The sequence below is a fragment of the Pongo abelii genome, chromosome 15 (assembly GCF_028885655.2).
Source record: "Pongo abelii isolate AG06213 chromosome 15, NHGRI_mPonAbe1-v2.0_pri, whole genome shotgun sequence".
Taxonomy (NCBI): Eukaryota; Metazoa; Chordata; class Mammalia; order Primates; family Hominidae; genus Pongo; species Pongo abelii.
This window is the reverse complement of record NC_072000.2, coordinates 11,480,504-11,491,097: the sequence shown is the minus strand read 5'-3', so window position 1 is coordinate 11,491,097 and position 10,594 is coordinate 11,480,504. Positions and strand designations below refer to the sequence as shown.

Here is a 10,594-nt window from a genome sequence, read left to right as displayed (position 1 = left end):
GTATTTCCTGTTTCATCATAGGCTGTGAAGGGCTCACAAACATCCATTTGCATATTTTAAAAAAAGACTGTTTCCAAACTGCTCAAACAAAAGGAAGGTTCAACTCTGTGAGATGAATGCACACATCAGAAAGAACTTTCTCAGAATGCTTCTGTCTAGTTTTTATGGGAAGTTATCTCTTTTTCACCTTAGGTCTCAAATGGCTAAGAAATATCCCTTTGCAGATTTTACAAAAAGACGGTTTCCAAACTGCTCAATAAAAGAAGTTTCAACACTGTGAGATGAATACACACATCAAAAAGAAGTTTCTCAGAAAGCTTCTGTTTTCTTTTTATTTGAAAATATTTCCCTTTTCACCATAGGTCTCAATGGGCTCAGAAATATCTCTTTGCAAGATTCTACAAAATGACTGTTTAGAAAACGGCTGGATCCAAATTACACCATTATGGCTCAAACACTGCAGACTCAACCTCCCCAGGGTTAGGCTATTCCTCAAGGGATCCTACAGCCTCGGCCTCCCAAAGTGTTGGGGTTACAGGCGTGAGCCACCAGCACCCGGCCTGGGTTAATACATCTGGTCTCACTACGTCTTAACCACACACCCATGAAGAACTCAAGTCAAGAGAGAGTTGGCAAGAGACTCTCAGCATTCTCTCCCGAAAGCAGTGAGGTGGATGGCAGACGTGTGTCCCGAGCTCCTGGGGTTTTAGGTGACCATGTGTAGAGGAGAGATTTCCAATGTTTCCAGAGAGGCATGAGCCACAGTTATTCGGGGCATCCGAACACGAGATGGGGTTTCTGACAGCAATTTAAGGCCAGGAAGGGCGAGAATCTGCCAAGGCAAATGTCCCAGGGTGGGGCCAATGGAACCCAAGGTAGAGGGAGTCAGCTGTCCTCACAGAGAGGACTCCAGCCCTAGGCCCCGCTGTGCAGACCAAATCAGAAGGAAGAGAGTCCTAAGGTCCTACATGCCACATCCCTCCACTGAACTTGGGAGTGGATCTGTTTCAAAACATGAGGTGACTTTCGCTTTGCAATGGATCACAAGGGGCCGGGCTTTCCAGAGTCGGCAGGATAAAGAAGTCATTCTGGCTCGGCCACCCCCATCCGCCGGTAACTGGTGAATTTAAAGGAGCCGAGGCTGGCCGGGCCGGAGCCGCTACAGGTGGGACGGTGGTGGGTGGGGTGGGGGTTTCCTGAGGCCCTGCAGAAATTGGGCCTTTGCCTCGAGGATGACAGTGCTGCAGGAACCTTTCCAGGCTGCTATATGGCAAGCACTAAACCACTATGCTTACCGAGATGGGGTTTTCCTCACAGAACGCCTTTATGCAGAAGTACACTCAGAAGAAGCCTTGTTTTTAATGGCGACCTGTTCTTACCTCCCAGGAAAGGCCTATAAAGCATATAGACTCTTGAAAAGACACAGTTGTCCTACACCACAATGCAAATACCTGCTTGCAAAATGTTGTGTTGATCTCAGTAAGCTTGCAGACTGGGAACAAATCTTATCTGGTGGAGTGTTTAATAAGCAGAAAAGCCATGATGATATTGTTACTGAGTTTGGTGATTCAGTTTGCTTTCCCCTTCCATTGTTGGGACGTGTATATTGCAAGACAGATCGGCTTGCCAAAGGATAAGAATGTTACCAAAAGAGACTTAGTTTAAATCCTTTCCTCTGGTATCCCTTTGAATCATTATGTGAAATAGGTGAAAAGCCAGATCCTGACCAAACATTTAAATTCACATCTTTACAGAACTTTAGAAACTGTCTGCCCAACTCTTGCACAACACAAGTACCTAATCACAGTTTTTGTCACAGACAGCCTGAGACCATTCTTATGGAAACACCCCAGGACACAATTGAATTAAACAGAGTCAATTTAGAATCTTTCAATTCAAAGTACTCCTTGAATACGGATTCCCCAGTGTCTTTTATTGATTCAGCTGTAATTTCACCTGAAAGTATCCCACTGGGAACAGGAACTTCCATATTATCTAAACAGGTTCAAAATAAACCAAAAACTGGTCAAAGTTTATTAACAGGACCAGCAGCTCTTAGTCCATTTACCCCAAGTTTTGGGATTTTGCCATTAGAAACCCCAAGTCCTGGAGATGGATCTTATTTACAAAACTACACTAATACACCTTCTGTAATTGATGTGCCATCCACTGGAGCCCCTTCAAAAAAGTCTGTTGCCAGAATTGGCCAAACTGGAGCAAAGTCTGTCTTCTCACAGAGTGGAAATAGCCGAGAGGTAACTACAATTCTTTCACTAACAGAAAGTTCTGGTCCATAAATAACTACAACACCTCAGGTAATGAGCCCCACTATGACATCTCCCCCAAATGCACGGCATCGAAGAAGTTCATGACTCTTTACTAGTGACAGTTCCACAACCAAGGAGAATAGGAAGAAATTAAAAATGAAGTTTCCACCTAAAATCCCAAACAGAAAAACAAAAAGTAAAACAAATAAAGGAGGAATAACTCAATCTAATATAAATGACAACCTGGAAATTACAAAATTGGACTCTTCCATCAATTCAGAAGAGGAAATATCCACAATCACACCTCAGATTCAGGCTTTTCATCTACAAAAAGCAGCAGCAGAAGGCTTGATGAGCCTTCTTCTGAAAGGGGGAAAGGTTATTTAGATTTATGTTCATACCACTGCAAAGAAGCTATAAATATTTTGAGCCATCTACCTTCTCACCACTTCAATACTGGTTGGGTACTTTGCCAAATTGGAAGGTCCTATTTTGACCTTTCAGAGTACATGCAAGCTGAAAGAATATTCTCAGAGGTTAGAAGGATTGAGAATTATAGAGTCGAAGGCATGGAAATCTACTCTACAACACTTTGGCATCTTCAAAAAGATGTCGCTCTTTCATTTCTGTCAAAAGACTTAACAGACACGGATAAAAATTCGCCAGAGGCCTGGTGTGCTGCAGGGAACTGTTTCAGTCTGCAACAGGAACACGATATTGCAATTAAATTCTTCCAGAGAGCTATCCAAATGGATCCAAATTATGCTTATGCCTATACTTTATTAGGGCGAGAGTTTGTCTTAACTGAAGAATTGGACAAAGCATTAGCTTGTATTCAAAATGCTATCAGAGTCAGTCCTAGACATTACAATGCATGGTAAGAGGCAATGAATTGTAAAGACAAAGTCTTGTTGATGGTGCTGGTAGTCACTAATTTTTCATGTTAGATAGCTCTTTACTGTCATGAATTTGGTTACTAATACTTAGGAATGGTACATACTGGTCAATAACTTCAAACTAACTTTTTTTATGAAATGTATGTCTTTAACAAACTCTTCAGTTAATTAATGATAATAGAATACGAGATGCTTATACTCAACAGTTTCAGTCTTCTACAAAACTTTTGCAGATACTGTAGTTGTGTTTTGTTTGTTTGCTTGTTTAGTTTTGTTACTTGATTTGTTACTTTTTCTTCGAACACAAAAATGGTGATTGGGACAAAAAGTGCTTGGGAAATTGGAAAGGAATAGCATAATTCACTTATTGGATAATAGAAAAAAACACTGAAAAAGTACACTAGCTGCTTTTTGACAATGTTCCGGTTTATTGAGTTACTATTAAGAACTTAATGTATCCTTTATTTAGCAGTATCTCTGTTTTACTTTTTTGTATTTGTGTATAAGTAGACACATAGGAAATTACTACCCAGGTAATATTGTTATCAACTGAATAACATATGAAAAAGTTTGGTCCTACTTCTGCCTCAACACCATACTTACTGTTGACATTTATTGTATTTCTCTGGACTGACTTAAAAGTTTAAATATCAAGAGAAAGCAAGGCATGGTGGTTCATGCCTGTCATCCCAGCACTTTGGGAGGCCAAGGCGGGCAGATCACAACGTCAAGATATCGAGACCATATTGTGAAACTCCGCCTATATTAAAAGTATAAAAATTAGTTGGGCATGGTGGCAGGCGCCTGTAGTCCCAGCTACTCAGGAGGCTGAGGAAAGATAATCGCTTGAACCTGGGAAGTGGAGGTTGCAGTGAGCCAAGATTATGCCACTGCACTCCAGCCTGGGTGACAGAGTGAGATGCCGTCTCAAGAAAAAATAAAATAAAAATAAAATAAAATAAAATAAAAGTATCAAGAGAAAGTATAATTCTGAAGTAGTAACCCTGAGGAAGCTTTTTTGTCAGATACGGTTATCTTTGGGGTTAGTTACTATAGCAGTTGAGTTTTAACACTTGATTTGCTTCTAAATCTGAAGCATTATATTACTAAAATATTTTTTGATTTGTGATTATGTTGTTTAAAGATTATATATCATTTTGCAGTAGTAGTTGCAGTGCCTGAAAGATTGCCAAAAAAATAGTGCTAGCTATTGCTGACCAATGTAACAATCAACTTGCCAATATTGCCATCTCTTCCAATAGCTGTGTTCTCCATAATATTTTAAGAACTCAGTTCTTCATAAGGCTTGTGTTGTTTTTGATTTTTTCCCAAGTCTGGTGGATCCTTGTGCTGTTCTTTTTTAAATGTGTATTTTCTGTCCAGCTATTCCGCAGGAGACACATTCTTAAAAACCTTAACCATATCAAAAATTGTGTTTAAAGGAGGATTATTCAGACTGGCAAGCTTTTAGTAGGAGGAGTTTAAATGCTGACTTATTTAGGTAACTGTAAATACTGAGCAACTTTATTCTATCTACAAAATAGATAGCCTTGCTTTTCTTTTCACTTTCACTATAATTAGCACCATGTTTAATACCTTTTCTTCATCTATAACACAATTATAATGATATACAAACCACTCAAATAAAGCAGATATATTGTGCTTTAAAAAAAAGTCATTATATGGCACACAATGAGGTGTGACACAAATCTAGAATCTCCAGTGAAAACCAATGAAACAGGGTCAAATCCCGTGACTACTAAAAATAAAAAAATGAGCCAGGCGTGGTGGCGCTGAGGCAGGAGAATCACTCTAACCCAGGAGACAGAGGTTGCAGTGAGCTGAGATCACGCCACTGTACTCCAGCCATGGGGGGACAGAGCAAGACTCCATCTCAGAAGCAAACAAACACAGAAAGCCAATAAAGGTGTTTAACTCAACATGTCAGGCTCAGGTCTCTTGACAGGATACATCCAGCAACCGGGGAAATGTTGATGGGTTGGGTGGAATCTATTTTGTGGCCTCAAGGAAGGGTTTGAGAGACAGTCCCGCAAACGTGATGGCCTAATGAAGCCCCTCCGCCCAAGAAGCGATATTCATTTGTATCCTGTAGCCACCCATGAGGGAGAATCGGGCTCTCTAAAGACACCCAAACCCCACCCCACCCCACCCCAACCCACCCCCCTGCTTCGTGAAATGAGCTCTCGCTCCGTTAGGCTCTATTCAGGCCGTGTGGTTTTGTAACTTCCAGCGTGTGTGCCTGGGTTGCAGGGTGGGGTTGGGGCGGCTGTGGATAGAGGAGGGGATAAAGCGGTGGTGTCCCGTGGGTGCCCAGTACGTGGGACGTGAGTGGGGTGGCCAGAGCCTAGGAAACTCATTGCCTGTCAGTACCTCTCCCCTCCTGGTCCCCTCTCTGACCTACGCTCCACATCTTTGCAGTTCAGTGGGGACCTTGTGGGCGGAAGTCACCATCCCTTTGGACTTTAGCAGAGGAAGGCCGGGCTCCCAAGAGTCTCCCCGGAGTTGGGGCCTTGGGCAGGCTCACAAGGATGCTGAAGGTAATGGTTGGTGACAGTGATGTAAGTTGGAGGCCTCGGGCCAATGCAGAGGTATCCATTTGACCTCGGTGGGACAGGTCAGCTTTGTGGAGTCCCGTGTGTCCTTCCAGAGACTCATCCAGCACTAGCAGGCATGGTCCCGAGGATCCCAGCTCCCAGCAGAAGCACTTTTGTTCACACAGAATCCTGGGCAGGAAAGTTCTCTGCAGGTTTAGACCTCCTAGCCAAAAAGCCAAAGCCACTTCTGGGATTTTTTTTCAAAGAGCCAGCGGTTCCACAATGGGCCGTGGGTAGTTGTGGAAATGGAGAGAAGTGTTTGCAGATACATATTTTAGACAGAACAGACAGGGCTGGGTCATAGGTCATGAAGGACATGAACAGATGCACATTGAGAAAACCCTCCCAGCATTCTAGGTGAACAGAGGTATGATTTTTTGAGACAGTCGAGCTAGATGCAACCCCAGATTTTTGGGTTGGATCTTTATTAATATGTAGTATCTATGAGGTATCCAAGTCCAGAAATCAGCTCTCCAGTTCTGTACAGCATTTTGTAGGGAGATCAAATCTGGGATGTCTAAAGTTAATAATTCAGGCCGTGGTAATGGATTAGATTAGATGTACTTGAACTTATTTTGCCAAGAAAGAGAGGGCGAGAGATAGAGAGAGCCAGAGAGTGAGCAAGCAAGAGAGAGAGAGAGACACAGAGACAGAGACAGAGAGACAGACAGAGAGACACAAAGATACACAAAGAGAGAAAGACAGAGAGAGACAGAGAGATAAAGACACAGAGAAAGACAAAGATGGAAAGAGACAGAGAGAAACTGAAAGAGAGACAGAGACAGAAAGAGAGAGAGATAGACAGAGAGAGAGACAGACCGACAGGCAGACAGACAGGCAGAGAAAGAGAGTAAGACAGAAAGCAGACACACACACATACAGAGACAGAGACAGTTGGAGAGACAAAGAGAAAGAAAAAGAGGGACAGACAGAGGGAAAGAGACAGAGAGAGAAAGAGACAGACAGAGGGAGAGACAGAAACAGAGGGAAAGAGAGACAGACAGAGACAGAGACAGAGAGAAACAGACAAGGAGAGAGAGACAGACAGACAGGAAGAGAAGCACAGTAAGACAGAAGACAGACACAGAGAGAGAGAGACAGAGAGACAGAGACAGAGAGACAGACAGGCAAAGAGAGAGAAAGAAACAGACAGACAGGGAGAGAGAGACAGACAGACAGGGAGAGAGAGAGAGACTGACAGACAGGCAGAGAAAGAGAATAAGACAGAAGACAGACACAGTGAGAGAGACAGAGAGAGAGACAGAGACAGCGAGACAAAGAAAGAAAGAGAGATACAGACAGACAAAGAGACAGACAGAGAAAGACGAGACAGACAGAGAGAGACAGAGAGAGAGAAAGAGAGAGAGGCAGGCAGAGAAAGAAAGAAAGAAGACAGACACCGTGAGAGAGACAGGCAGAGAGAGAGACACACAGAGACAGAGAGACAGAGAGAAAGAAAGAGACAGACAGAGATAAAGACAGAGACGGACAGAGAGAAACAGACAGACAGGGAGAGAGAGAGAGACAGACAGACAGGCAGAGAGAGAGAGACAGAAAGGCAAAGAAAGGGAGTAAGACAGAAGACAGACACAGTGAGAGGACAGGCAAAGAGAGAGAGAGAAAAATAGACAAACAGGCAGAGAGAGAGAGACAGAGAAAGAGAGACAGATAGACAGAGAGAGGAGGAGGAATGGCGTGGTCAGGAAATAATTACACATATTTTATAACGCTTTTGATTCCATAAAGGGTGGCCGGGGTGTGCTTTGAAAACAAAAACAACAGCAACAAGAGCAGCAGCAGCAGCAGCAGCAAGAGCAGCAGCAGCATTCAATTATGGATTTCTAGAAAATAAGATGTTCTGAAGTAAACATCAACCGGCTCTCACTACACGTTGAGAGATTCACAAAAGCGCTAGTTAACAACAGGAGAAAACAGCAGTTAACATGTCTTGGGGAAAAGATACGTCTTCCTGAAAATTGGGGATTTCTACTTCACCTGAAAAGAAATACATATGAAAAAGGAAAAACACGAACAAAACAAAACAAAACAACAAACACAGGCCAAGGCACCGTCCCTGGAAATCTTAAGTGAGCAAAGTATTAGTTCTCAGAAAACGTTTCTATTATGGGCGAATACTAAGAACGCCGAGACTAGAGCTGTGACACCATTCCCATTGTGAAACTATACTGGCTGGAGGGCGGAGAAACTAAAACATCATGATAAAAGGTGATGGAGACCCAGCCAGGGTGAAGCTTTCCTAGGAAGGGAGGCCTGAGGAGGGAAGTGGGGGGAAAAAACCCCACAACAGCAGACCCACCCACTTGCCCACGCGAGTCAAGGGCTATGCCATCGGCCCAAGCTGCCTCCAGGGAAGTGGGACCGTGCCACCCCCATCTTCAAAAACGGTGGCCACTGAGTGAGGCCTGATGCCCACCGTTGCAAATGTCAGCCTGACGAGAATGAGATCGCCGGTAAGGGGTGGGGGAAGGGGAGAGAAGTCGGAGGCACACCAGGGTGGCTCCGGAAGGTTTCCAAGCAGGGTGTTGGGAGGCGGGAGGTGGGGGTTTGGGGGGAACCCGCCTAACTGACTCACTAAATGAAGGTAAAGGGACGTGGGTAGTGGGGGGAGCCGGGAGGCGACTTGAAAATTAAAGTGACCCCTCCTAAAACCCAAGTAGAAGAGTCTATGCGCATGAAAGAAACCAACACACAAAGAAAACTAAAGCGCTGATCAAAGAAAAATATGGCCCCCGCCAGGGCAGAGGCTCCCTAGGCAACCAGGGAGAGAGGGAGGGACCTCCAGAAGGGAGAGAGAGAAACCCGTTGCCCAGGCGCAGTGAAGTAAGCAAGACCTCCCTCCATGTCACCTAGACTTTCAATAACAGTGGCCGCTAGATGATGCCTGAAGACAACCGATGCCTGCAAGTGTCAGTCAGCATGGAAAAGAATGCATTTATTTATTTATTCATTTATTTATTTATTTATTTATTTATTTATTTATTTGTTTGTTTGTTTAGAGACAGAGTCCTACTCACTCTACAGCCCGGGCTGTAGTGCAGTGGCACGATCTCGGCTCACTGCAGTCTCCGCCTCCCAGGTTCAAGTGATTCTCCCACCTCAGCCTCCCGAGTAGCTGGCATTACAGGTGCATACCCCACCGTGCCCGACTCAGTTTAGTATTTCTTGTAGAGACGGGGTTTTACCATGGTGGCAAGGCTAGCCTCGAACTCCCAACCTCACGTGATCCCCCGCCTCAGCCTCCGGAAGTTCTGGGATGACAGACGTGAGCCACCACGCCCGGCCTTAACCATGTATTTTTGAGTTGAGGAGCTTATCAGGGAAATACGAGAAGTAGAGACGCCACACGTGACAGAGAGAAAAGTCTGAAAATGCCCCTTCCATCCAAGTTGGTACCCGGCCTCGACCTCCCAAAATCATACACCGAGTGTTGAAGCGTAGCAAGGCCCGTCTGTCTGGATTCCTCTCGGCCTCCCTAAGCAGGCCCTTCTCACTTTCGTGGAAGGGGCAGGGCCCTCTTCCTCATGGGGTTTCTGACAGACTGACAGAGAAAGAGACAGACATGGAAAGACAGAGATGGACAGAGAGAGACAGAGAGAAACAGACAGAAAGAGAGAGAGACAGAGACAGAGACAGAGAGAAACAGACAGGGAGGGAGAGAGACAGACAGACAGACAGAAACAGACGGAGAGGAAACAGAGAGAAAGACTGAGAAAGAGAGAAACAGACAGACACACAGAGACAGACAAAGAGAAACAGAAAGAGAGAGACAGAGAGAGAGAGAAAGGGAGGGAGAGAGAGACAGACAGACAGGCAGAGAAAGAGAGTAAGACAGAAGACAGACACAGTAAGAGAGACAGGCAGAGAGAGAGAGAAACAGACAGAGAGAAAGAGAGAGACAGACAGAGAAAGAGACAGACAGAGAAAGACAGAGATGGACAGAGAAAAACAGAAAGAGAGAGACAGAGATAGAGACAGAGACAGAAACAGACAGACAGGGAGGGAGAGAGACAGAGACAGAGAGAAACAGACAGAGAGAGACGGAGAGAGTGAGAGATATATAGAGAGAAACAGAAAGGGGGGGAGAGAGAGACAGGCAGGCAGAGAAAGAGAGTAAGACAGAAGAGAGACATAGTGAGAGAGACAGGCAGAGGGAGAGAGAGACAGAGACAGGGAGAAAGAAAGAGAGAGACAGACAGAGAAAGAGACAGACAGAGACAGACAGAGAGAAACAGCAAGAGAGAGAGACAGAGAGAGTGAGAGTGAGAGAGACAGAGAGAGAGAAACAGACAGGGAGGGAGAGAGACAGACAGAGAGAGAGAGACTGACAGGCAGAGAAGAGAGTAAGACAGAAGATAGGCACACACAGAGAGAGAGAGGAAAGAAAGAAAGAGAGAGACAGGCCGGGCGCGGTGGCTCATTTCTGTCATCCCAGCACTTTGGGAGGCTGAGGCGGGTGGATCACGAGGTCAGGAGATCGAGACCATACTGGCTAACTCGGTGAAATCCCGTCTTTACTAAAAATACAAAAAATTAGTCAGGCTTGGTGGCGGGCGCCTCTAGTCCCAGTTATTCGGGAGGCTGAGGCAGGAGAATGGCGTGAACCGGGGAGGTGGAGTTTGCAGTGAGCCGAGATGGTGCCACTGCACTCTAGCCTTGGCGACACAGTGAGACTCCATATGAAAAAAAAAGAGAGAGAGACAGACAGACAGAGAAAGAGACAGAGACAGACAGAGATCAACAGACAGAAAGACAGATCGAGAGAGAACAGAAAGGCAGGCAGAGAGAGAGACAGGCA

General features: G+C 44.9%; 1 pseudogene; it reads left to right on the top strand.

Moving 5' to 3' along the window:
• The first annotated feature begins 1,232 nt into the window (after nt 1–1,232).
• Nucleotides 1,233–5,512, top strand: LOC129053645 (cell division cycle protein 27 homolog; annotated as a pseudogene).
• Nucleotides 5,513–10,594: the final 5,082 nt, after the last annotated feature.